We start from the raw sequence: 24,418 nt of genomic DNA, 5'->3' as shown, positions 1-24,418 counted from the left end.
TTCTAATATGGTAAGTAAACCTGCGCTTTGCTCTGAATGGAGACACTCACTCTGTCTTTGCTACACAACTAAGATAATCTGGAACAAAGAGAAATGACTGTCTTGCTCATAAGATGAAAGATAGTTCTTCTATTTCTGCAAAACAGTTATCATATCCAAGACCTGGTGACTAAGAACAGATGTGGAAACGGAGACCGCTCTTTGACTTCTAACCTATACTTAAGAAATTAAAGATGAGGAAACCCTTATATGAATATCCAGGAGGGACCTTCATTCCCCAGTGTAAATATAGAAGAATGTCAGAGTGTAGAAAGGGTTTTGCTTTTTGTGCCACATTTTTGCCCTCCTGGGCAAAAGGTAATCACTCGCCCTCGGACCAGCTTCCTGGACCACTCTAATGTGCATCAGACCCTGAACAGAGAACTCAAGCTTGCACAGGACCTGACACTCCTACCATCCATCTTGGTTTTTACTAATCATGCCTTAATCATTTACTTTTACTACAAATAATAAAATACAATATTGTAGTAATAAAACACTACATATGTAAAATAAGAAAGTCAAATGTATAATAAAGCAAATATCACAAATCTTATATGGCCAAGTAGATATCAATCATCTTTAGAAATTCTTAGGGTGGCAGACATCAAATTTAATAATAATACCATTGTGTAAAATAGCTTCTGTAATCATTTTCTGCATTTTCAGAATCTTGTTTTCATTATTACCAATCATGGAAAGTTTTTTCCTTTGGCAAATTGTTGGGTTTCTATAAACATTTCAAAGTTATTTACAGCCAAATCCTGTGAATAAGTTGAGTATATGGTGGGGTTCTACTACTTCTTAAAAGAGCAAAGTATGATTTTAAGTCTCTGTTTTACTTTAAATTGCTTATCTAGTTATAAGGCAATTTCAAAAAAGTTCCAAAATTAATTAAGTAAAGGCAGCATTTCCAACATAATTAAACAGCTTCATAAAGTGGCTGATTTGAAAGTATATGCCCTTTCTAATTGCATAAATGTTAGTAATAGTATTTGAAATCATTTTTTTCATTCAACAGCCATGCCCTATTCCTTGAGTATAATAATAACGATAGCTGTTAATTATGGATCACTTCCACTGTGATAAACACCTTATGTGTATTAATCATCAGAAGTTCTACTTACAGGGAGAAAACTGAGGCACAGAAAGTTTTAGTAAGTTGCCCAACATCACCCAGCTAGTTTGTAGTAGACTCAGGATTTGAACAAGGGCATACTTTGTGTATGTACTATTTCATCAAGCCAAACTAAAGTGACAAAGTTTGAAATATGCATAATGACATGTCAATTTCTGTATTTTCAAAAACAGTTAACCAAAGACTTCTACTTATTATGCTGAAAAGATGAAGCCCTTTTTAGAACTCTTATATTCTATACCATATTTTTGGTTCCATTCAGTTTCAGTTGCTTCTTTTCATATTCAGTCTCCCTTGGGTACAAAAAATGTGAAAATCTCATTAGAGATGTAAATCTAGTTTTGCCTTTAAATGGTTTATCAATGTGTTATATTTATAGATTCAAAATACAGTAATAGACAAAAATAAGATATAGAAAAAGCCTTTGAATACTTTTAAACCATGTATTTAAAAGCCTTGCATACCCCTAGGAAGGAAATAAATAGCTTCAAAGATCAAGGAGCTAAGTACCAGTTTTAATACACAGTCTTACAGGCTGCTTGTGAAGAAATTCCTAGTTATGGGAAAATTATAATTTAGGTAATTCTTTGAAGTCTTGGAAATAGAATATAAATGCTAGTCCCTGATTTTGAAAAGCAGTTTAAAAATATATCCTTGGAGAATAACCTAGAAGTAAGATTTACTCATTCAGTTACTCATGTATTCATTCACAATTTTAACTCAACAATTAGTTATTTAGGATATTCTACGTATAGTACTATGGGATACAGAAGATACAAGGACATATGAAACAAGACACCTCATAGAGTTTACAATCTAGTTGGGGGAAATAAAACATGCATAAAACATGAAGGAAGTATATGACCCAAGGAAATTCATTTCAATTCAATTCAACAATCTTCATTGAGCACTTGTATGTTTTACTAGGCATTGAAGATGTAAATATAAATGAAACACTTGTGAAGAATATGTCTTAAAGTTGATCCTTACTAGGAATGACTGTGTAGCATCTAGAGCTTAAGGAAGAAGAAAGCTTCTGGTCAAAAGAGGTGTGATTGATAGGCTGGTGGTAACATCTTGGGAATACAGAGAAAGAGAGTTAAAACATAGGCTGATTGGTTGCAGTATTTGATCATTACATTTCTTCAAATCTTGAGATTCTGGGACTTTAAGCTTCTATGTGCTTCTTTTAGAGGTAGATTGGTATTTCAGAATTCTCATGTCATGCTCCTGCAGTTGCCAGTTCTAGGTTTAGATGGAGGAGTTGAAATGCTTCTTGAGAAGCACTAACCAGTGGTTTTAAATATATTTTCTCATCAGCTCAGAAAACATTGTATTTATTCATTTTCTTTTTTTAAAGCCTCATTCAAAAAGCAAGGTCTTTTTCACTAAACAATTGTGATAAAATCACAAAAATTGATAAAAATTTAGTATACAATATTTGGCCTTTAAAAAATCACTTTCTACAGTTTTTCCAAAAATCAAAGCTTTTTTTCTTCAAAGGGTTTGATGCAATTCAAATAGCATGCAAAGTACTGTATTTGGGCAACTAACTGGATTTATCAAAAGGGAAAGAGAAAATTGAGATTTATTATAGCAAACAGCAAGATATATTTTGAGGTATTGTCCTCTAAGTTGATCTGCTTATTTGTTTTGGTTTAAAGACTTGAGAGTAATGGAAATAAAGTATTTTTCACATCCAAAATAACAATGCAAATTTCCATTTTTGCCCTTTTTCAATAAAATTAACCATAACTAATTGAATATTTTTAAGAAAATATCTTTGAGATTTAGAATTTTTTTAATAAAATTTTACTTCTCAGTCTTTCTTCTTCAGGCTTCTGATATAAAATTCAGAAGGGAGAAAACTTTTACAGTGATTCTATTACTGCATGGGTTTCCAGTAAGGAGGTTTTGTTCTGTCATGAGCCCTTATAAGCATCTACTAGAATAAATGGTGTTAATATGGTAGCAGACAAAGGGATTTGGTTAAATTGGAGTTATAGAAATAAACCAACCTGATGTTTAAGTCATCTTAATCATACTCTATGTGGATAGAACACCAGGGCCGTCTAAATGGCAAACTGGGGTTGGACTGGCTACTCATGGACAGAGATCAGAGTGGGGAAACTGTGGGAGAGCATGTTTGTCTTTGAAAAGTGGGTTTGGAAGTTTCCCTTTTCAAACTGATTTTCAAAAATGCAGCATGTAACAGCAATTAAGTCTGTATATTTATAACTAAATAGGCTAAGTTCATGTCCAGACTCTACTGCTTACTAGCTTTTGATTATTTCTTTAGACAAATTCCTTAACCATTCTGTGCCTATGTTTCCTCATCATTAAATGGGGGATAATATTGATTCCTCAGTAGCTGTAAAGATTGAATGAATAATACATACATAAAGAGCTTTGACCAGTTTCTGGCACAATAAACACTCAAAAAATTCTCAGCCTTTTCATGTGTCAACTTGACTGGGTGAAGGGATGCCCAGATAGCTGGTAAGACATTATTTCTGGGTGTGTCTGTGAGGATATTTCTGGAAGAAATTAGCATTTGAATCAGTAGACCAAGTGAAGAAGATTGCCCTACCTGATGTGGTGGGCATCATCTAATTAGTGAGGATCTGAGTAGAACAAAGAAACAAAGGAGGTCAATCCAAGATGGTGGAGGAGTATGTGGAAGCTACACTAACATTCTCCCAGGACCAATCTGGAATTACAACTAAAATATAGAGAAATCATCCAGCATAACCAACTGAACACTAGCTGGAGAGGAACCTTATAACAACAGACAGATGGAAGAAACCACTTCACCACAATGTGACTGGTAGGGAGGGAGAAAGAGGTGCAAAAGGGCTGGCTGGGTTCCCATGGGCTGCAGCTGAAGTGCCAGAGGGACATTTCAGCAGCAAAGTGGTTCCCCTGAAAAGCATGGGGTTTAAGCCCTAAGCTGGGCTCCCCAGCCTACAGCACCAGGGCCAAAAAGAAACCCATATAACATCCAGCTCTGAAAAGCAGTAGGGTTTCTATCTGTGAGGGAGAGGTGGCTGGTGATGCAGACAGTCTCTTAAAAGTCCAATACACAAAACTTAATTTGCAGCCCCTTACCCTGGGCTCTGGCAAAGGGAGGGCAGAATGGACTAGAGGCACTTAAGGAGAGTCTGGGGCTGGTGGCTCTGGGAACAGCTACCAGGATCCCTGTGCTGAGTCATTGCCCATACTGCAGAAGCCATCTCTCTCAGGCAAAGCACTCTTCTCCAAGTGGCATCAGCCTGAGGGGAAGCAATAGCCCTGCCTGCAAGAATTACTCTGCCCCATTCTGTGGTGCTAAAGCTGATTACAGCTTGATTACAATGACTGATCCATTTAATGATTGATTAGTTTAATATCTAAGGTGAAAAGTACAAAGAAGCAGCCAAAATGGGAAGACAAAGAAACAGACCCAAATGAAAGAACAAGAAAATTCTCCAGAAGAAGAACTAGATGAAATTGAGGTAAGCAACTTATCAGCTAGAGAATACAAAATAATCATATAAGGATACTTAACAGCATGAAAAAAGACATAAAAGCCATAAAAAATGACAAGTCAGAAATAAAGAATGCAATATCTGAGATAAATAATATACTGGAAGGAATAAACAGTAGGTTAGATGAAACAGAGGATAGAATCAGTGTTTTGGAAGAAAAGGTAGGAAAAAAACACCCAGACAGAGCAGCAAAAAGAAAAAACAATTTAAAAAATTGAGGAGAGCTTGCGAAATATTTTGGACAACAGGAAACATAACATCCGCATCATGGGAATACCAGAAGAGAGTGAGCAAGAGATCAAGAAACTATTTGAAGAAATAAGGACCAAAAACTTCCCTTATCTGGTAAAGCAAAAAATCACACAAGTCCAGGAAGCTCAGAGAGTCCCCAAAAAGTGGGATCCTAAGAGGCCTACACCAAGACACATCATAATTAAAATGACAAGGCTTAAAGACAAGGAGAGAGTCCTAAAAGCTGCAAGAGAAAAGCAGGTAGTTACCTATGAGGGAGCACCAATTAGACTGGCATCTGATTACTCAACAGAAACATTTCATGCCAGGAGGGATTGGTGTGAAATATTCAAAGTAATGAAAAGCAAGGACCTACAACCAAGGCTACCTTACCCAGCAAGGCTATCATTTAAAATTGAAGGACAAATAAAGCGCTTCCCAGACAAGAAAAAGCTAAAGAAGTGTGTTAACACCAAACCAATACTGCAACAAATGTTAAAGGGTTTGCTTTAAGAAGCAGATGAAGAAAAAGAGGAAGAAAAAAACCAGAGTAAAATAGTCTAATAAAATGGTCCTACATACATATCTATCAATAATCATCTTAAATGTAAATGGATTAAATGCTCCAACCAAAAGACATAGGGTAACTGAATGGATAAGAAAATAAGACCTATATATATGCTGCCTCTAAGAGACCTACCTCAGATCAAACAATACGCACAGACTAAAAGTAAAGGGTTGGAAAAAGATATTTCATGCAAATGGAAAAGAAAAAAAAGCTGGTCTAGCAGTACTTACATCCAACAATATAGACTTTAAAACCAAGGCTATATAAGAAGAGACAAAGATGGACACTACGTACTGATAAAGGGAAAAATCAAACAAGAGCACATAACCCTAGTAAACATTTACACACTCAACATAGGAACACCTAAATATGTAAAGCAACCTTGATGGACATAAAGGAGAGATAGAAAGAAATACAATCACAGTTGGGGATTTTAACACCTTATTGACTTCAATGGATATATCTTCCAGGCAGAAAATCAACAAGGAGATGACGGCCTTAAATAACACCGTAGATCAAATTGATTTAATTGATATTTTCAGAACATTTTACCCCAAAGCAGCAGAATACACATATTTTTGAAGTGCAAATGAAATGTTTTCTAGGATAAACCACATGTTGGTATATAAAACAAGTCTCAATAAATTTAAGGAGTTTGAAATTATATCAAGCATCTTTTCTGACAGCAATGCTATGAAACTAGAAACCAATCACAAGGAGAACACTGAAAAACATGCAAAAGCATGGAAGCTAAATAGCATGTTATTAAACAGTGAATAGGTCAACAATGAGACCAAAGAAGAAGTCAAAAGATACCTTGAAACAAATGAAAATGAGGATACAACAATCCAAAATCTGTGCAACACTGGGAAAGCAATACTAAGAGGTAAATCCATAGCATTACAGGCCTGTCTCAAAAAGAAAAAAAAAGTTCAAATAAACAATCTAATTTCAAACTTAAAGGTACTTGAAAAAGAACAACAAATAAAGCCCAAAGTGAGTAGAAGGAAGGGAATAATAAAGATTAGAGGAAAAAAATAAATGAAATAGAGTCTAAAATAACAATATAAAAGATCAATGAATCCAAGAGCTTGTTCTTTAAAAAGATAGACAAGATTGACAAAACTTTAACCAGGCTCATCAAGGAAGAAAGAGAGGATCCAAATAAATAAAATCATAAAGGAAAGAGGAGAAATAACAACTGACATCAAAGAAATACAAAGGATTGTAAAAAAAAAAAAAGCATGAACAATTATATGCCAACAAACTGGACAACCTGGATGAAATGGATAAATTCCTAGAAATATATAATCTTCCAAAAATAAATCAGGAAAAATCAGAGAATCTGAATAGACAGACTACACCTAATGAAATTGAAGCAGTAATCAAAAAACTCCCAACAAACAAATGCCCTGGACCAGATGGCCTCACAGGTGAATTTTACCAAATATTCCAAGAACTAATACCTCTGCTTCTCAAACTATTTCATAAAATTCAAGAGGAGGGAATGCTCCCAAACTCACTTTACCAGGCCAGAATTACCCTAATTTCAAAGCCAGATAAAGACACTACAAAGAGAGAAAATTATAAGCCAATATCCCTGATGAACATAGATGCTAAAATCCTCAACAAAATATTAGCAAACCGAATATAGCAATACATCAAAAAGATCATACATCATGGTCAAGTGGGATTTATTCCAGGAATGTATGTTTGGTACAACATTTGCAAATCAATAAATGTGATTCACCACATAAACAATATGAAGGATAAAACCACATGATCATATCAATAGATTCAGGAAAAACTTTTGATAAAATCCAGTACCCATTTATGATAAAAATTATCAGCAAAGTGGGAATATAGGGAACGTACCTAAACATAATAAAGGCCATATATGACAAACCCACTGGCAGCATCATACTCAGTGGGGAAAAACTACAAGCGTTCCCCTTAAGGTCAAGAACAAGTCAGGGATGTCTGCTTTCATCTCTCTTATTCAACACAGTACTAGAAGTCCTAGTCACAGCAATCAGACAAGAAGAAGAAATAAAAGGCATCCAAACTGGAAAGGAAGAAGTAAAACTGTTTTATTTGCAGATGACATGATACTATACATGGAGAACCCCAAATATTACACTGATAAACTACTAGGACTGATAAATGAATTCACTAAAGTAGCCAGGATACAAAATTAATATCCAGAAATTAGTTGCATTTTTATATGCCAATAATGAACTAACAGAGAGGGAAATTAAGAAAATAACCCCATTCACAATTGCTTCAAAAAGAATGAAATACTTAGGAATAAACTTAACCAAAGAAGTAAAAGACTTGTACATGGAAAATTATGATACTGAAGAAAGAAATAGAAGAAGATACAGATAAGAGGAAACACATACTTTGTTCATGGGCAGGAGGAATTAACATCATTAAAATGTCCATACTATACAAAACAATCTAGAGGTTCAATGCAATTCCTATCCAGATTCCAATGATGTATCACAGAACTAGAGCAAATATTTCAGAAATTTATATAGAACCACAAAAGACCCTGCAGAGCAACAGCAATCCTGAGAAAAAAGAAGAAAGTTGGAGGAATCATGCTATTTAATATCAAACTATACTACAAGGTCATAGTAATCAAAACAACCTGGTACTGGCATCAAAATACACACATAGGTCAATGGAACAGAATAGAGAGCCCAGAAATAAATCCACACCTTTACAGTCAATTAATATTTGACAGAAGAAACAAGCACATACAATGGGCTAATGATAGTTTATTCAATAAATGGTGGGAAAACTGAACAGAGACCTGCAGAAAAATGAAACTAGACCACTTTCTTACACCAAACACAAGGGTAAATTTAAAATGGATTACAGATGTACATGTTAGACCTGAAACCATACAAACCCTAGAAGAAAACATAGGGAACAAAATCTGAAACATTTCTCATAGCAATATTTTATCAGATATATCTCCATAGGCAAGGGAAACAAAAGAAAAAATAAACTAATGGGATTACATCAAACCAAAAAGTTTTTGCACAGCAAAAGAAATCATCAACAAAATGAAAAGACAACCCACAGAATGGGAGAACATATTCACCAATACACCTGATAAGGGTTTAATACTCAAAATTTAAAAGTACTTAACAAAACTCAACACCATAAAACAAACAACCCAATTAAAAAAATGGGCAAAGGACCTGAATAGACAATTCTTCAAACAGGACATACAGATGGCCAATAGACATATGAAAAGATGGTCAACATCACTAATCATCAGAGAGATGTAAATTAAAACCACAATGAAATACCATCTCACACCTGTCAGAATGGCTACCATCAATAAGTCAACAAACAGCAAATGCTGAAGACGATGTGGACAAAGGGGAACTCTCCATTGGTCGGAATGCAGACTGGTGCAGCCACTGTGGAAAGCAGCTTAGAGGTACCTCAAAAAATTAAAAATTGATCTGTCTTTTGAACCTGTGATCCCACTTCCGGGAATATATCCGAAGGAACCCAAAACACTAATTGGAAAGAACATAAGCACCCCTATGCACATTGCAGTGTTATTTACAATCACCAAGACATGGAAGCAGCCCAAGTGCCCATCAATAGATGAGTGGATAAAACACCTATGGGACATTTACACAACGGAATTTTACTCCGTTGTAAAAAAGAAGAAAATTTTACCATTTGTAACAGTATGGGTGAATCTGTAGAACATTATGCTAAGTGATATAAGCCAGTCAGAGAAAGACGAGTACTATATGATTTCACTCATATGTGGAATCTAACTAACAAACTGAACTAACAAGCAAAATAGAGACAGATTCACAGATGGAGAGCAAGATGACAGCTGGCAGAGGGGAGGTGCTGGGGTGGAGGGATTGAACAAAAAGGAAAAAGGACTCATGGACATGGACAACAGTGTTGTGATTGCTGGGGGGAGGGGGTAAAAGAGGACTAAATGGTAATGGAAAAAATACAATAAAGATTAAATTTTTAAAAAAGAATGAAAGAAACAGAGGAAGGATGAATTTGCCTTTTTTGCTTGAGCTGGGACATCTATCATCTATCACCTTTAGATAGAGTTGCGCTTGGTTCTTGGGCTTTCAGACTTGGGCTGGGACTTTTATCATTGGCTCCCCTACCTGGTTCTCACTGCTTGTGTTTTATTGGAACTACCCCAGCAGTTTTCCTGGGCCTCCAGATTGTAGATGGCACGTCATGAGACATTTCAGCCTTCATAATTGCATGAGCCAATCTCTCATAATGAATCTCTGTCTGCATTTGGATCTATATAGATCATATTGGTTCTTTTTCTCTGTAGAATTACTCATATTAATATCAAATGGTACTACAGATGAAGAAGTAAAACCATAAAACAATTGAGTAATTTCCTCTAGAGCACATAGATGGTAAGTGGCAGAGCTAAAATTTGAACCCAGGTATTGTGGCTAAAGACTATATATAATGACATTACTAGATCTGAGAATTTCTTATTAAATTTTAGTGGCATTGTCAAGATTAGATCTCAGTTTGTTATTATATTGAATGCTCCATAAGAAAAATGCTTTGAAATATGACTATTGCTGATAAAAACATAGTTAAGCCTATTAAGCCTCAAAAGAAAAAGAACAAAAGTTTCCTACAACTATGTGACTAAAGCTACTTTAGATAAAAAAAGAATGTTGTTATAAAGGCTACATTTAGATGAAATTTGAACCAGTGGGTAAGAACGAGCAGCCTATTATACAGCTTACTCAGGAATACTAATTTAATAAAACTGGATGAATTCCTTCCATTATTTTTCTTGGCCCACAGGAAAGTCAATGAAAGCTAAAGTATGATAGAGTCACATTTGGTCACATTGAACTAAGAGTAGGAGTCTTGAGGAAATTAAATTTTTACAAATGTCTTTTTGGCTACTCTGGGCTGGCCAGAGTTATGCTTATACTACCTAAAAGTTACAGTTTAAAGTGTTTGCTTCCTGAAGCCACTAGCTTTCTGAAGCACCTGAGCATGACACAGTGTGGACAGTGAGAAATTGCCATCTGACACTGCGGTATAGCCCACTGATTTAAGAGCATGGTGGTGGAGCTGGACCAAGGGAGATTATAATCCATCTCTTCCACTTCCTTGCCACATGACATTGGACTTGTTACTCAGTGGCTCAGCACTTAATTTTCTTTGTGTACAAAAGGGAGATAATAACAACACTTACCTCAGAGTTATTGTGAGGATTAAATGAATTAACATCAATAAATCTTGATGGATGACCAATATGGAGAGGTTAGCACTTGTTAATGTTATTGCTGGTGGTGCCAACTTGCCTTGTTAACCCAGTTGATATATCCATTGGTGATAAGCTTGCATATATCTGTACTTTAGTCACAGTGCTTTTAGTGGAATAAAACCTCAGTTTAAGCATCATGAGGCTAATCAGACCTTTTAATTAACATAATTTAATAAAACAGTTTGATTTTATAAGAAAAAAGTAAATAAACAGAGCACCATCGTATTTTAAGAACTGGGTAAGGAGAAAAAAAAACACGTTTAAGCAAAACACCTGTAAACTCCTAATCTTAAACCTTTCAGGATAGATACTACAATCAGTTCAAATTCAGTCCCATTTTCAATAGCGTCTAAATCTATCATATGATGAACTCATCACTGATAAATTCTGACAGTACTCCTCGTGTGTCCCAGATCAGTCCCTTAACATTTGTGAGCCTCAATTTTCTCATTTATAAAATCAGAATACTCTGCCCTGCCTGACTCACTGGATAGGTGGGAGGGAGATGAGATGCTTTTCTAAATGAAGCCCATTACATATAAAATATCAAGTTATTATACGTTGGGCAAAATATGGTATTACTTTAAGAATGATTCTTAGGTATCACGACATCCTCAGGTTTAAAAACGCAAATTAATCTAGTCTTCTAAATTCACGAGGACAGAAAAATAAAATTTTATAAAGATTTTCATCAAGTCCTGAAAGGAAAAGATGTGCTGATTAAACTAGGTACATAAAGTCCTGCCAATATTTCAGCTATAGAGGATATTACCTCTGTTGAATTGTGTGAGGCTATCACTTCACCGAAGAGGGGATGAGGAAGGCTACTAAGGACTGTCATTTTTTCTGGGACGCCCCAGTTTTTGAACAGGCCAGAGAAGAGATTCATTCTAGCAAGGAAAACTCTTAGAGACTCTTGCACCACATCAGATGGGTGGCCCCCTTCTCTGCCTGTGTGTCCTGAATTCCTCTGCTGAGATGCTGGACCCTGGAGAGTGGGAGAAAGGCTGCAGCTGCTGCTCTGGCTTTGCATTCACAGTGTGAGGGAGCGCATTGACCCAGCGCTTCTTACAAGCTTTGGTCCTGCGGAAATACTTGCACTAGCAGGCATTGCTGTATAAATTTACCATGCAACACTGCTTGTGATACTGATAAGAAAAAATTGGAAACAATCTAAAGGCCCATTGATCCAGAGTTCTTTAAATAAATTATGGTATTCAATCTATGGAATATTTATTCTGTTTTTAAAGCATTAAAACATGAAGTACATTTCTAGGAATGGACATGGGATGGTGTTGACGATGTATTAGGTGAAAACAGAGAGCTACACTACAATGTGCAGTATGATTCTACTTTTGGAAAGAAATGTAAAACTTTTTCTCCCTCTTCTTATCCATATGTAAACATGTATATATAACATGTATGTGAAAGCACAGAGAGAAGTGTTTGTGAAAATGTACACCGAGTGTTAATAGTGGTTCCTTTTGGAAGTAGGACTTGGGAGAAAGGACAATTAAATTTTTTACATTATGCATTTGTTAATTGTTTGAATTTTTCTTTACAGTGAGTGTTACTTTCAATTAGGAAGAAAATTTAATACACACAAACACGTATAACCACATATACAAACTAAAGTCCAGGTAAATGCTGTAATCTCTCTCTTTAGTACCTTCCTATTTCTTCCTCCCCATTATTCTTTCCTAGCCTGAAGAGTCAAAGTTCAACTCTGGACTATTTGTGTAGGTTCCAGGTCTAAATTGAACAAGGAGAACGTTTAAATGTCGACTGGTAGGGGTTAACGTGCCCATCTCACTCATTCTGAGACAAATGTGAGTAGCAATTTGTGTGACAGTCTTTGTGAGCCCACGCCAAGCCACTGCCCACTCATCTTGTATTATTATTTCAGCACTCTATTCAGAATCCTTTGTACTTACTGGGAGTCAGCTTTTAATTTTCCATTGTTATATGTGTGTTTCCACAAATTCAAAAATTTGCTGCTGGGTTGGATTTCATATTTTTTAATTAAAAAGGCAACATTTGACCCTGACTGGTGTGGCTCAGTGGGTTGGGCATCATGCTGCAAAGCAAAAAGTCACTGGTTCAATTCCTGGACTGGACACATGTCTGGGTTGTGGGCGAGGTCTCCGGTTGGAGATGTACAAGAGGCAACTGATTGACATTTCTCTTACACATTGATGTTCATCTCCCTCTCTTTCTTCCTCCCTTCCCCTCTCTTTAAAAATAAAATCTTTAAAAAATAAAAAAGACAAGATTTGTATATTTTATTCCCTAAAATTTTCTTTAGCAACATGTTCTCTTGGTCCAGATTATCAACTGCATTGATCTATAAATTCTGTTAAATTGCTCGAGTGTTTGTTGAAACTGAAACAATTGTTCTATTCACTGGGCCATCCCTAGTATTGGTCAACCATGTGACCATCGAATGTAGCCGACTGAAATGGGCACTACCTCATAGTTTGCCTTCATCTCTTTCCATTTAATGCACGTCTTGAAATTTTCTTATCATAAATGAATGCCTCTTTGGTCTAGAATCAAGAGCTTTCCTGGCATTTAAATAAGTAATAACATGAGCTCCTGACATTTATAAGGAATACATTTTAGAATGTTGTGATTCCCAAACACCATTCCCCTCATAAGATGCAATAAGGAAGCACTAAACTATTTAAACAATTACTTCAAATCTCGAATAATTTAATAAATACAACTCTGAAGTTATGCTTGAATCATTTGAACTTCTTTCTTTATGGATGTGTTTATTTTTGTTGTTCATTTTTTATTGTTACACATTTTTTAATCAAACATTTTTAGCTTTTACAAGTCCTCGTGTACAAGAAGAAGCAACGAAGCCAACTTGAGATGCAGATACTGGGCAGTATCTGTTACTACCAGCACCTGCAGCTGGTCCCTAAAGTTAAGTATGCGCATACCACTGGCTGTGGTCACCACTACTGCTGGCCCTGGTCTCCAATCACTGGACTTGGAGGCACCACTGAGAACCCCAAGAACCCTTGAAGCCTCCATGGACTTTCCTCAGTTCTTGCCAAACACCACACAGTTAATGCTGTGGACTCCAGTGGCCTGAGCCAACAAATCACCCCACCCCACCCATCCTCTGACTACCAGACAGGGAACTGACATACCCCCCTGTTCTTAGCACTCTGTACTGCTAAGAACAGGGTCATAGCATGCTCTGGAGTGTCCCAACCCATAGATGAAGGACTTGGTTTTGTTTTGTTTTGTTTGTTTTGTTTTGTTTTAATCACAACCTATTTAGCCTGGAAGGGGTGACTGCTTCTTCAAATGTACAGACATCCACACAGGATACAGGGATCACAAAGAATCAGGGAAACATGACTTCACCAAAGGAACATGGGAGACTTCCAGTAACTGATCACAAGGAAATTAAGATATAGAAAATGCCCAACAGAGAATTCAAAAGAATTGTTGAAAACATGCTAAAAGGGCTACAAGAAACACAAAGGAACAACTTCTGTCCTTTGAAAATACCAAGCTCATTATAATCTTGGTGGCTTTGCACTTGCGGTCTTTTCTACTCGGAAAACTTTGTCCAAGATCTATGTTTGAATGTCTTCTCTTCACCACGCCACTTTCTGAGAGATCCTTCCTTGCCAGTCAGCTGACAGTGGCCTTTCTACTTTCCAGTCACCCTCTGTCCCACTGCCTTGCTTAATTTTCTTCATAGCACTAACCACTACTGAACTTACCTTGTTTGTATTATTGATTTATTTGTAAGTTCCCCAAGGGCAAGAATTTTGTTTTGCTTATCATTGTATTCCCGGTCCTTACAAAAGTTCCTGGCTCATAATAGGTTCTCATTAAATATTTGTTGAAGAAAAATAATACAATGTATGTATCTTTAAATCTCTGTTTACAAACACTTTAATTGGATACTCTCCCACAGCCTAGCATGACCTTGGGAACTCAAGGATTTTGGGTTTGCCAAACTAAGAAAATGATCTTTTCTATCATTCTCCATATTCCCCACACCCTGAAGGTAACTGCCTTCAGTGACTTTTGAGGGCTATAAAAGTATTTACTTTATGATTATCACTGTTAGTTCCTTCAATGCGAGGACAGTTCAGTCCTGGCATCACACTTGTTTCCATATTGTGAGAATTCTGACTATTTCTACTCAATCATTGATGCTCCTCTTGGTTCATGATATGAAAAGCACCTATGGGAAAGGAGGCTTAGCTGTCAGTTGCTTGTCAATATCACCTCCCCTTTTCTGCCTCCAAATATGAAACCAAACACATCATTCTCCACTGCTCATTCTTTGCTGGCATTCATAGTTATTCATAGCATCCCACTCTCAGAGAGTCTGACTCAGCCTAAACTTATTAAGAGACCAGGCAGGGTTCTGAATTTTACTTTCAAGGAGAAAGATATGACCAAAGAATCGAGAGAAGAAAAATAAGATAATTTGTCAGAGAACTGAATTTGCTTTGGGAAGAAAAATTAATTTCCTTTAAAAAGTTGAGAGCTCTTCAATTAACATTGGGTCCACTGCTGAGAAATTGGCTTTCCAATATTGTTTTCTTTATGAAAACACTTTCTAAATCATATACCCCTTCTTAATAACTGTGATGGCCTTGACAAATAAGAAAAGAATTACATTTTCTAATTATCTTTTGTTAATCAACAAAGGATGAGAGAAGGATGTTGAAATCCAATTTTATTTCCAAAGGCTATAAGTCTTTATTTTTATACCCTTATGTTTTCTTGTCCAAAGCAATGGTATTTTATGATGATTTAATTTCCAAAGTGTAAGAGATATAGCCCATAGACATCCTTACCACTGTTGTTAGACAGTATCTAATTTCTTTTTATCATAACATCCACTTAGTATTTACTTAACACTTCCCTTCTAATAATCTTACATTCTTACATAAATTGACCTGGTGCCAAGTTAAACATAAATATAAATTTATAGGTGAAAAATTAAAGCAAAGATTGTTAAAATAGCCAATTATAAACATAGGAAAAAACTGACCTAAGAGAACAAAATAATTATGCCACTTTTGTGTCTCTGCTGCTGTTGCTGAAGAAAGACAATTTTGGCTTAATTATTGACATGCTTAGAATCCAATCTGTAGTGAAGTCAGCTGCATAGTGATTAAAATAGTTGAGTCAGTTTGTACTTACCCCTAACAAAACAAACAACAAATAAAACCAACAAATAACCAACTTAATGTTGGGCTATACTGGTTCTCCATTGGGGCTGTAAGAAATTACCGCAAACATGGCTGCTTAAAACAACACATTATCTCTCAGCTCTGTAAGTCAGAAGTCCAGTTGAGTCTGACTGGTTCTTCTGTTTTGGGTCACACAAGATGTTTATTGGCCAGCTTGGGCCCTTACCTGGAGGTTCCGGGGGAGAACTCACTTCCAGGTTTATTCAGGTTGGTGGCAGAATTTAGTTCCTTGAGGTTACAGGACTAAGGTTCCCATTTCTTTGTTGGTTATCAGCCAGAGCCTTCTTGAGGCTGCCTGCTCTCTTCAGGTTGCCCCGCCTTCTAAGACTTTCAATCTCTCTGATTCGGGTCTGCCTCACCTCCTCACCTCCTGCCAGCTGGAAAGTGTTCTGGTTTGAGGGGCACATGAGATTAGATTGGGCCCACCTGGATAATTCAGAATACTCTTTCTCTCATTAGGTCCATAACTTAATTACACCTGCAAAGTCCCTTGTACCATATTCATGGATTTCAGATATTTGGGTGTGGACATCTTTGCAGGACCATTTTGCACATCACACTGTCTTATAAAGCTCCTGATTGAGGGCCTTCCTCTCTCTCTTGTTTCAGTATTTTGCATTCACACTAGCCTTCTTTCTGTTTCCTCAATATGCCATATCTGCAGAGATCTCTGCAGAGATTCCCAGAAAAGAACAGATATGCCTTTAGCTGCAGATGCTGTACCCACAGATCTTCATTAAGGAGGTATTTTTACCTCGTTTAGGTCCAAGTGTAAATGGCGCCCCTTTTCTGAAAGGTAATCCCTGGTCTTCCTTGTAAAGTTGCCTCCCAGTCCTTTAGTCACGCTATCCCATTTCATTATTTTATTTTCTTTATAAATTAGCTTTATTATTTGTTTGTCTACCTATTAATTGTGTGCTTCCACACACCACGATTCAGCTTCCTGAGGCCAGGGGCTGGAGCTGCCTTGCTTACTACCACATCACCTGTGTCAAGACGTCAACACCTAAACTATGGGGGAAAAAAATCAATATTTGTTGCCTAAGTTATTTTAGTTATTCCTTTGAATGAATAAAATCAACAATTTTGTACCACTTTTAGTTTTGCCACAATGTTATTTTAATGAAAGATATTATAATAAATACATTTCATCTGCCATGAAAATAAGTACAGGTCTAAGTCTTAACTTGTGCTGCACAGTGTGGAGTGGGGCTTCTCCATCCTGGCTGCACACTAGAATCCCCTGGGAAACAGGAGCAAGAAATGGATTTTCAGGTCCCACACCAGGAGGATTAAGGCAGAGTCTTTGGAAATGGGGTCTGGGATAGGTTAAAGTCTTCCCAGTGTCCTCCTGTGATGACCAGCAGCTGTTGCAAGAGCTCCAGACCCTGATGGTGGAGCTGAAGGGGCATCTTCAGGCTCATCCAAGCACTCCAGGGGAAAGGGCCACAAGTAGAGGCAAGAAATTCACACACTGGTGCCATGCCTATTGTTCTACAACAATGTGTTCATTAGTTTGCTAGGGCTGCCATCATAAAGTACCGAAAGCTGGGGGGCTTAAGCCACAGAGATTATTGTCTTGTAGCCAGGAGGCATGACATCCAAGATGCACTCTGTCAGTGTTGGTTCTTTCTGAGGTCTGTGAGAGAAGGGTCTGTTGCAGCCCCTGCCCTCACTTTTGGTAGTTTGCTGCAGCCTTGGGTGTTCCTTGGCTTGTGGATCTCTGCCCTCATCTTCACATGGTGTTCTCCTCCTCTGGATGTGTGTCTCCAAATTTCTCTTTTTTTAATAAGAACACCAGTCATGTTGAATAAGGGGCGCACTCTACTTCAGTGTGACATAATCTTAAGTAATTACATCTGTAACAACCCTATTTACAAATAAGGTCACATTCTGAGGTGCTGGAGGTTAGGACTCCAACATATGATTTTTTTGGCAGGGGTGGGGGACAAAATTCAACCCATAACACACAAAAAAACATAAAACTAGACAAAATACATGCTGTGACTGTTTTCAGTCCTAGTCCAGGGCTGAGATCCTGTGAGAAGGGGAGAGCACAGGAGGTAATGCCTGCCTCTCAGGTAGGGGCAATTCTAGGACCGGGAGGTGGGACTGCAGCCCAAGTAGAGCCCTGTGGTTTCCCTGTGCTAAGGAGGCAGAAATGGGATGCTGATGTAGCTGGTGTTGGCCAAGTAGAATCCAGGAGGGGGAACCTATGGGAGGCTAGGAGGCAGGAAGTTCCCTTCAAGCGCTTGCCCCAGGGCAGGGCTGCACATGCACAGGGCAAAGCTCCAGGAGAACTAGCAAAGGGTGACCACTGAAAAGCTGCAAACTGAAAGGAGGCACCAGAGACAGCCCAGAGCTGGGGATGCATAGGTGCCAGCTCAGCCAGTGTATTGAGGACAGGAGGACCACTTTTGACACTCTACCAAGACCCCAGAAGGTTCACACCCTAGGACTAAAGGCTAAGTGAAATATACTCGCACTTACAACCTAAATATATGAATCCAAGCCTGAACGGAAGAATTAAATTAACCCTTCCATGACAACACACAACACTGATTAAAGGAAGACAACCAACCCAAATTCTCTACAATGTATTATTCACATGTAGTGTATTATGAGAAATTATGGATATGCAAATCAGTAGGCAAATGTGACTCATAATCAAGGGCAAAATGAGCCAATAAGCCTCAACTCTTACATCGTACCATACAAAAATTAATGTAAGATGAAAATGTAAACATTAAAATTATAAAACATATAGAAGAAAAGGTAGTATATCTGACATAATATCTTTTTGATTAGGGTATATGTAGAACTTCTATAAATCAATGAGAATAAAACAAAAACTTAAATTTTTTATTGCATTTGTACTTTTTTGTAGTTATATTTTTTTAACCAGGTACTACTTTCATTTATTTTTCAATAGTTCACTTTTATTGCATTTTTTCCATTACTATCTATCCCCCCATATCCTCTTCCACCTCCATCTACCACCCCCACAATCACCACACTGTTGTCCATGTCCCAGAATTCTTTTCCTTTTTTTGCTCAATCCCTCCATTCCCAACCCCCTAAATTTTTTTAAATTTGTTTTTTGTCATCACCTGAGGATTCTGAAGATTTTTTTCATTGTTTTTAGAGAGAGAAGGATGGAGAGAAAGAAAGGGAAAGAGAGAGAGAGAGAGAGAGAGACATTGATGTGAAAGAGAAACATCAGTTGGTTGCCTTCTTGTCCATGTGCTGACTGGGGATCAAACCTGCAACCTGGGTATGTGCCCTGACCAGAAATCCAACCCACAGCTTTTTGGTCCATGGGATGACACTCCAACCAACGGAACCACACTGGCCAAGGCCCCCCTAAGTTTTTTTTAAAACAAGGCAAAACATCCTATATACAAGAATTTATGCAATGGCCAATAGGCACATGAAAAGGCAAATTAAAAACAGTAGGACCAATTCTCATGTATCAAAAATGGCGAACATTAAAAAAAGAGACTGAAGAAAACAAATATTGATGAGGATATAGAGCACATATAAACCTCATACATTGTGGATAATGGTGTAAAATGGTGCAGCCACCCTCAAAAACTGTTTGGCAGGTTCTTATATAACCATTTCCATTCCTAGGTATTTACCTAAGACAAATGGAAATTAAAATTCCACCAATGAGAAAATGGATAAGTAAACCATGGAATATGTATACAATGGCATAGCAGGAAGTTTAAAAAAAGCGAGCTTTTCCATCCACCAAAATCGATAAAATTCAAAAACATTGTATTGAGTGAAAGAAATCAGACTGAAAAGATTACCCCCTGAATGATACCATTTATAGAAAGGTCAAGAACAGTCAGTGCATGGTGATGGAAATCAGAACGGTGATTGCCTCTAGGGTGGTGGGGGCTTGGGGTACCAAGGGAAATTTCTAGAGTGAGGAACATGTTCTAATCTAGATTGGCACATTGGTTTCACAAATCCAACCTATCAAAAGTCATCAAATTATACACTTAAAATATGTGAAATTTATATTATATGTAGTGACTTTAATAAAGTTTCATAATTGAAAAAACTGAAAAAAAATAAAGAGAAAAGAAAGGCCACCATGGCCAAAAGTGCAACTTAAAAGAAATCTTACCCATCCTCCACATTGTCCAGTGGTAGACTGTTTAGTTTGCCCAATGTGAGCTGCACTCCAGGTGGAACACTGTGAGGTTCTCAGCAATTAGTTGTCGGCTGCTGGAACTATGACTACCCAGTGGAACTCTGTGGTGGACTTCAGTTCCAAAGGCGGGTTTGTGAACCGTTATGGAGTTTGGGTTTTGGCTGATTCTGGGGAAGTCACAAGTGGTAGCAGAGCTGCTGCCAGATGACAGGAGACCAGGGTTTGTCTACAATAGCATTCAGTGGGAGTCAGTGGTATGTGTATCTGTCATTGGCTTTTTTGTAAGTCTCTTATATTTGTTCAGACTTAGGCATTAAATTAGAAGCTGATTTTACCTGAAAAGAAAATTGGAGATGCAGAAACACTGGCTGAAATTCAACAATGTTTTTTGACCTGCTTACTTCTGTTCAAAAGGAATATTAAGGCGCGGAGACACCCTTAGAAGACATCAGCTTAGAAAAAAAGTCATAAAAAATACAGACCTTGGTGGACACATGAGGACAGTTGAAAAGAACCAATGTGATCCTGAAGGAGGAAATTATTTATTTAGTAAAAAGAAGTAAATAAAGAGAGATCCAAGTCCTCACAACAAAAAGAGATGATAGCTGAAAATATAAGGATGATTGAGTCACCAGAAAATGACTTAGGAGTGGTCACTTCACAATATTTTCCAAACACTCCAGTGATCTGAAGCCTGTGTCCTTCACTAGGGGTCTGAAAGCAGAGCTTTCCACTTCCCTCAACTCAGACCCCTTGTGCTACCAGGTTCTGTTCTCCACTTCCCCCTTGGTTGTCTGTGCTTCTGGGAAGCAGTCTGCAGGCTGGAGGTTTTCGCCAACTTCACACTGTGAAAACAGATGTGAGTTCCTTTAAGGTTAATTCAAACTTCAAATGAACCACACTGTTGGAACTACATAAATACACCAAGAAACTTGGCACTCTTTAAAATGGTCTCCCTTCAAAAGAAATTTTAATCTCATTCATTATTTTAAGAGTTGATGATATGAGACCAAATTTGAGTTCAAAATAAAGCTTAATGAAACTTAGTTCTCGGAATAGTGTTTTGTAAATAAATAATATTTTTTATAGGAACCTTGTAAGTGAATTATTTCTATTATATTTTTATTTCTGTCATATACTTATTGTATTTTGTTTAAATTGTACGGTTTAGCAAAAGGAGATATTTAAAATGCAAAGACAATTTTGGTTTGCCCAGAATTTTTTAAAAAAGATTTTTAATAAATAAATAATAAATAAAAAAAGATTTTTATTTATTTATTTGGTTTTAGAGAGAGGGGAAGTTAGGAAGGAAAAGAGGGAGAGAAACATCAATGTGTGGTTGCTTCTTGTGCACCCTCTATTGGATACCTAGCCCACAATCCAGGCATGTGCCCAGGCTAGGAATCAAACCAGCAACCCATTGGTTCACAAGCTGGTACTCAATCCACTGAATCAAACCAGCCAGGGTGACCTCAGACTTGTTTTTATTATACTTATAAGTCAAATGAAAAGTAAACTTTTTTTTTAATAAATAGTGCTTAGTTAAAAGTATTTTTTTTTAAATGAACAAATCACTTATAATTATTGCAGGGTTGTAGCAAAGTGTAATAGAGGGAAATTGATAGGATTTAATGTTTCTATTCAATAAAAATTAAAAAATGTTTATAATAGAATAAAGGCTAAAAAGGAAAAATGGGGGAAAGAAGCAGTTTACAGTTCTTTACAGCAGTTTTTAGCAATTCTAATTCCTAGGCCACACCACAGATACGTTTAAGTCTGAACCCCAAGGAGTGGGACCAGAAATCAGAATTTTGTGAAACTCTCCAAGCTATCCTCACACATGGCAAAAGTTAAGGACTGCTGATATTTATTGTATGCATGACACTATATATAATTTCATTGTAAACCCACGTAAAACCTTCTCAATTATGTAATAGATTGTTCCAATCATAAAAAGAATAATAGAATAAAAAAATTGTTAACAAAGAATACTCCCATATAAATTTATAATGAGATGACGTAATATAATAGAAAATAGATTATGTTTTTAATCAGGAGATCTACTTATGAATGTAATATTATGAACAAATTAGTCAAGATTAAAAATGTTTTCTCATTTTATATGATGTTAGTTTGGTTCCTATTGTCTTCACTTTCCTTGTTTCTAAAATGTATGACAAAATAAAATGATTTTCAAGGTCTTTTATAGCTATAAAATTATTTGGTTAATAAAATGAGTAAAAAATTTTGGAGTTAAAGGGATTGAGATTGAATTTTGACCTATTAAGCACTGGACTTTATAATTAACCCTAAATGCAGGGAATGATGACAACTCTTCTACTACATATACATCTTTATATATTTTCCATCTCACTTTCTAATTTTCCATAACTATCTTTTCTAATGCTGGAATTTCCTTTCTTCCTGATATTATATTTTTAGACCTGGAAATTTGTTCTGAATAAATTTCCTGCAACCTGAGTATAAACAATTACCTTTTTAACAATTTGTCAATTATCATTATGGTATCCACCTAACTAAAAATTTCACAGCCTCAGTTCTTCATATCATGAACATAAATTATTTCATTATTTTATCAATTAAATGAAGTAAAATGTATATGGATATATGTACAGTAACCTACTGCTGTACATACATAATAACAAATAAGATATACCATAATAGTAAACTATTGCTACAATAACGCTGTTGAAGTACTCCACAACTCAGAGGCAAAACCAACAGAATTATTTCTTGCTCTCATGTGTATGGTAGGTTGGGATTTACCAGGGATTCAGATGATTGAGGCTGGGACTGGCTTGGCTTGGCTTTAGTTTGTGGTTTGCTCCAAGTCTGCTCCCTATGTCTCTCATCCTCTATGGTCCAACAGCTGTCTAAGACAAAAGGCAGAAACACACACTGCCTCTTAAGGAATTAGGTCAGAATTTATACCCCATTACTTCTGCCTATATTCTATTGGCAGTGTGCAACCTTCAATGTGGATAACTAGATTTTGATTGTATTTACTCTAAATTATCTTAGGATTTTTTGAGAAATGAGAATTAGAATTTGAATTTGGAAAGTAGTTAATTAGATCAATAATTCTCAACAGTGCAATCTTATATCTTTATATTTAAATCAGTCACTATTTCTAATATAAGATTAAAATATATCATCAGTATTATAGTGCTCTTTGAAATGTTCACATCTGATATCTGCACTATTGGTTATATGAGTTTTTATTATTATTGTATTTTTATTAGTTGAAATCATACAGTGTCTTGGATATCAGTATGGACAGGGCAATATTAAGCAATGGTCAACCATATATATTGGTGCTTTGCAACGTTCAAATTTCTCTTTTTAGATAAACATAATATAACAAAGTTCTGAAATTCATGACAGGTGAATCTATAACAACGGGACATCTTAAAAAACGTGAAAAAAATTTTTAAGGTGAAAAACACCTGAATGTCTACAAATTATCAGAGCTGTGGGTGTCACCCATTTCTGTATCAACAGAGCCAGGAATTGGCCAAACTGAAACTATACATCAAGTACAGTACCTAACCCAGGCGAGGTACTGCTGAAACTAGAGTTCTCTAATTGTTTCAGGGTTCTAATAGAATTTGGACCTTGCTTTTTGGTGCACTTCCATGAGCCCATAATCTCAGGGCCTAGCACCACAAGATAGCTAAAATCTGTCTTATAATTGTTCATTCCAATACACTCTTGCCTTTATATCAAGGGTAGCAACAAACTCTCAGGACCACAGCCATGGAGAAATTTCTGCATTCAGAGCAAAGGCTTGGAAGGGCAGGTAAGGAAATGACTGCTATATTCTCAATTCTGTTCTTTTTAATTTAACAAACTTCAGTTATAGAGGTATTAACTCTCAAAAGTGCTTATTTAATTGACTGCATAGAGGTTATGAAGAATTTTGGGAATCCCTGAGACTCTGACAGTAACATTTTACCAAGGACTCAGATCTAGCCTGGATCTTTCTAGAGCAAATTTTCCCCTAGGCATGTCCAACCTGCGGCCCTTGGGCTGCGTGCGGCCCCGGATGGCTATGAGTGCGGGGCCAACACAAAATCATAAATTTACTTAAAACCTTTCTTTTGCTCATCAGTTTTTGTTTGTGTTTGTGTATTCAGTGTGTGACCCAAGACAACTCTTCTCCTTCCGTTGTGGACCAGAGA

Source organism: Pteronotus mesoamericanus, unplaced genomic scaffold, assembly GCF_021234165.1.
Source record: "Pteronotus mesoamericanus isolate MK-2021 breed Mesoamerican mustached bat unplaced genomic scaffold, CSHL_Meso_final contig_56, whole genome shotgun sequence".
NCBI classification, from domain to species: domain Eukaryota; kingdom Metazoa; phylum Chordata; class Mammalia; order Chiroptera; family Mormoopidae; genus Pteronotus; species Pteronotus mesoamericanus.
This window is presented reverse-complemented; position numbering follows the sequence as displayed.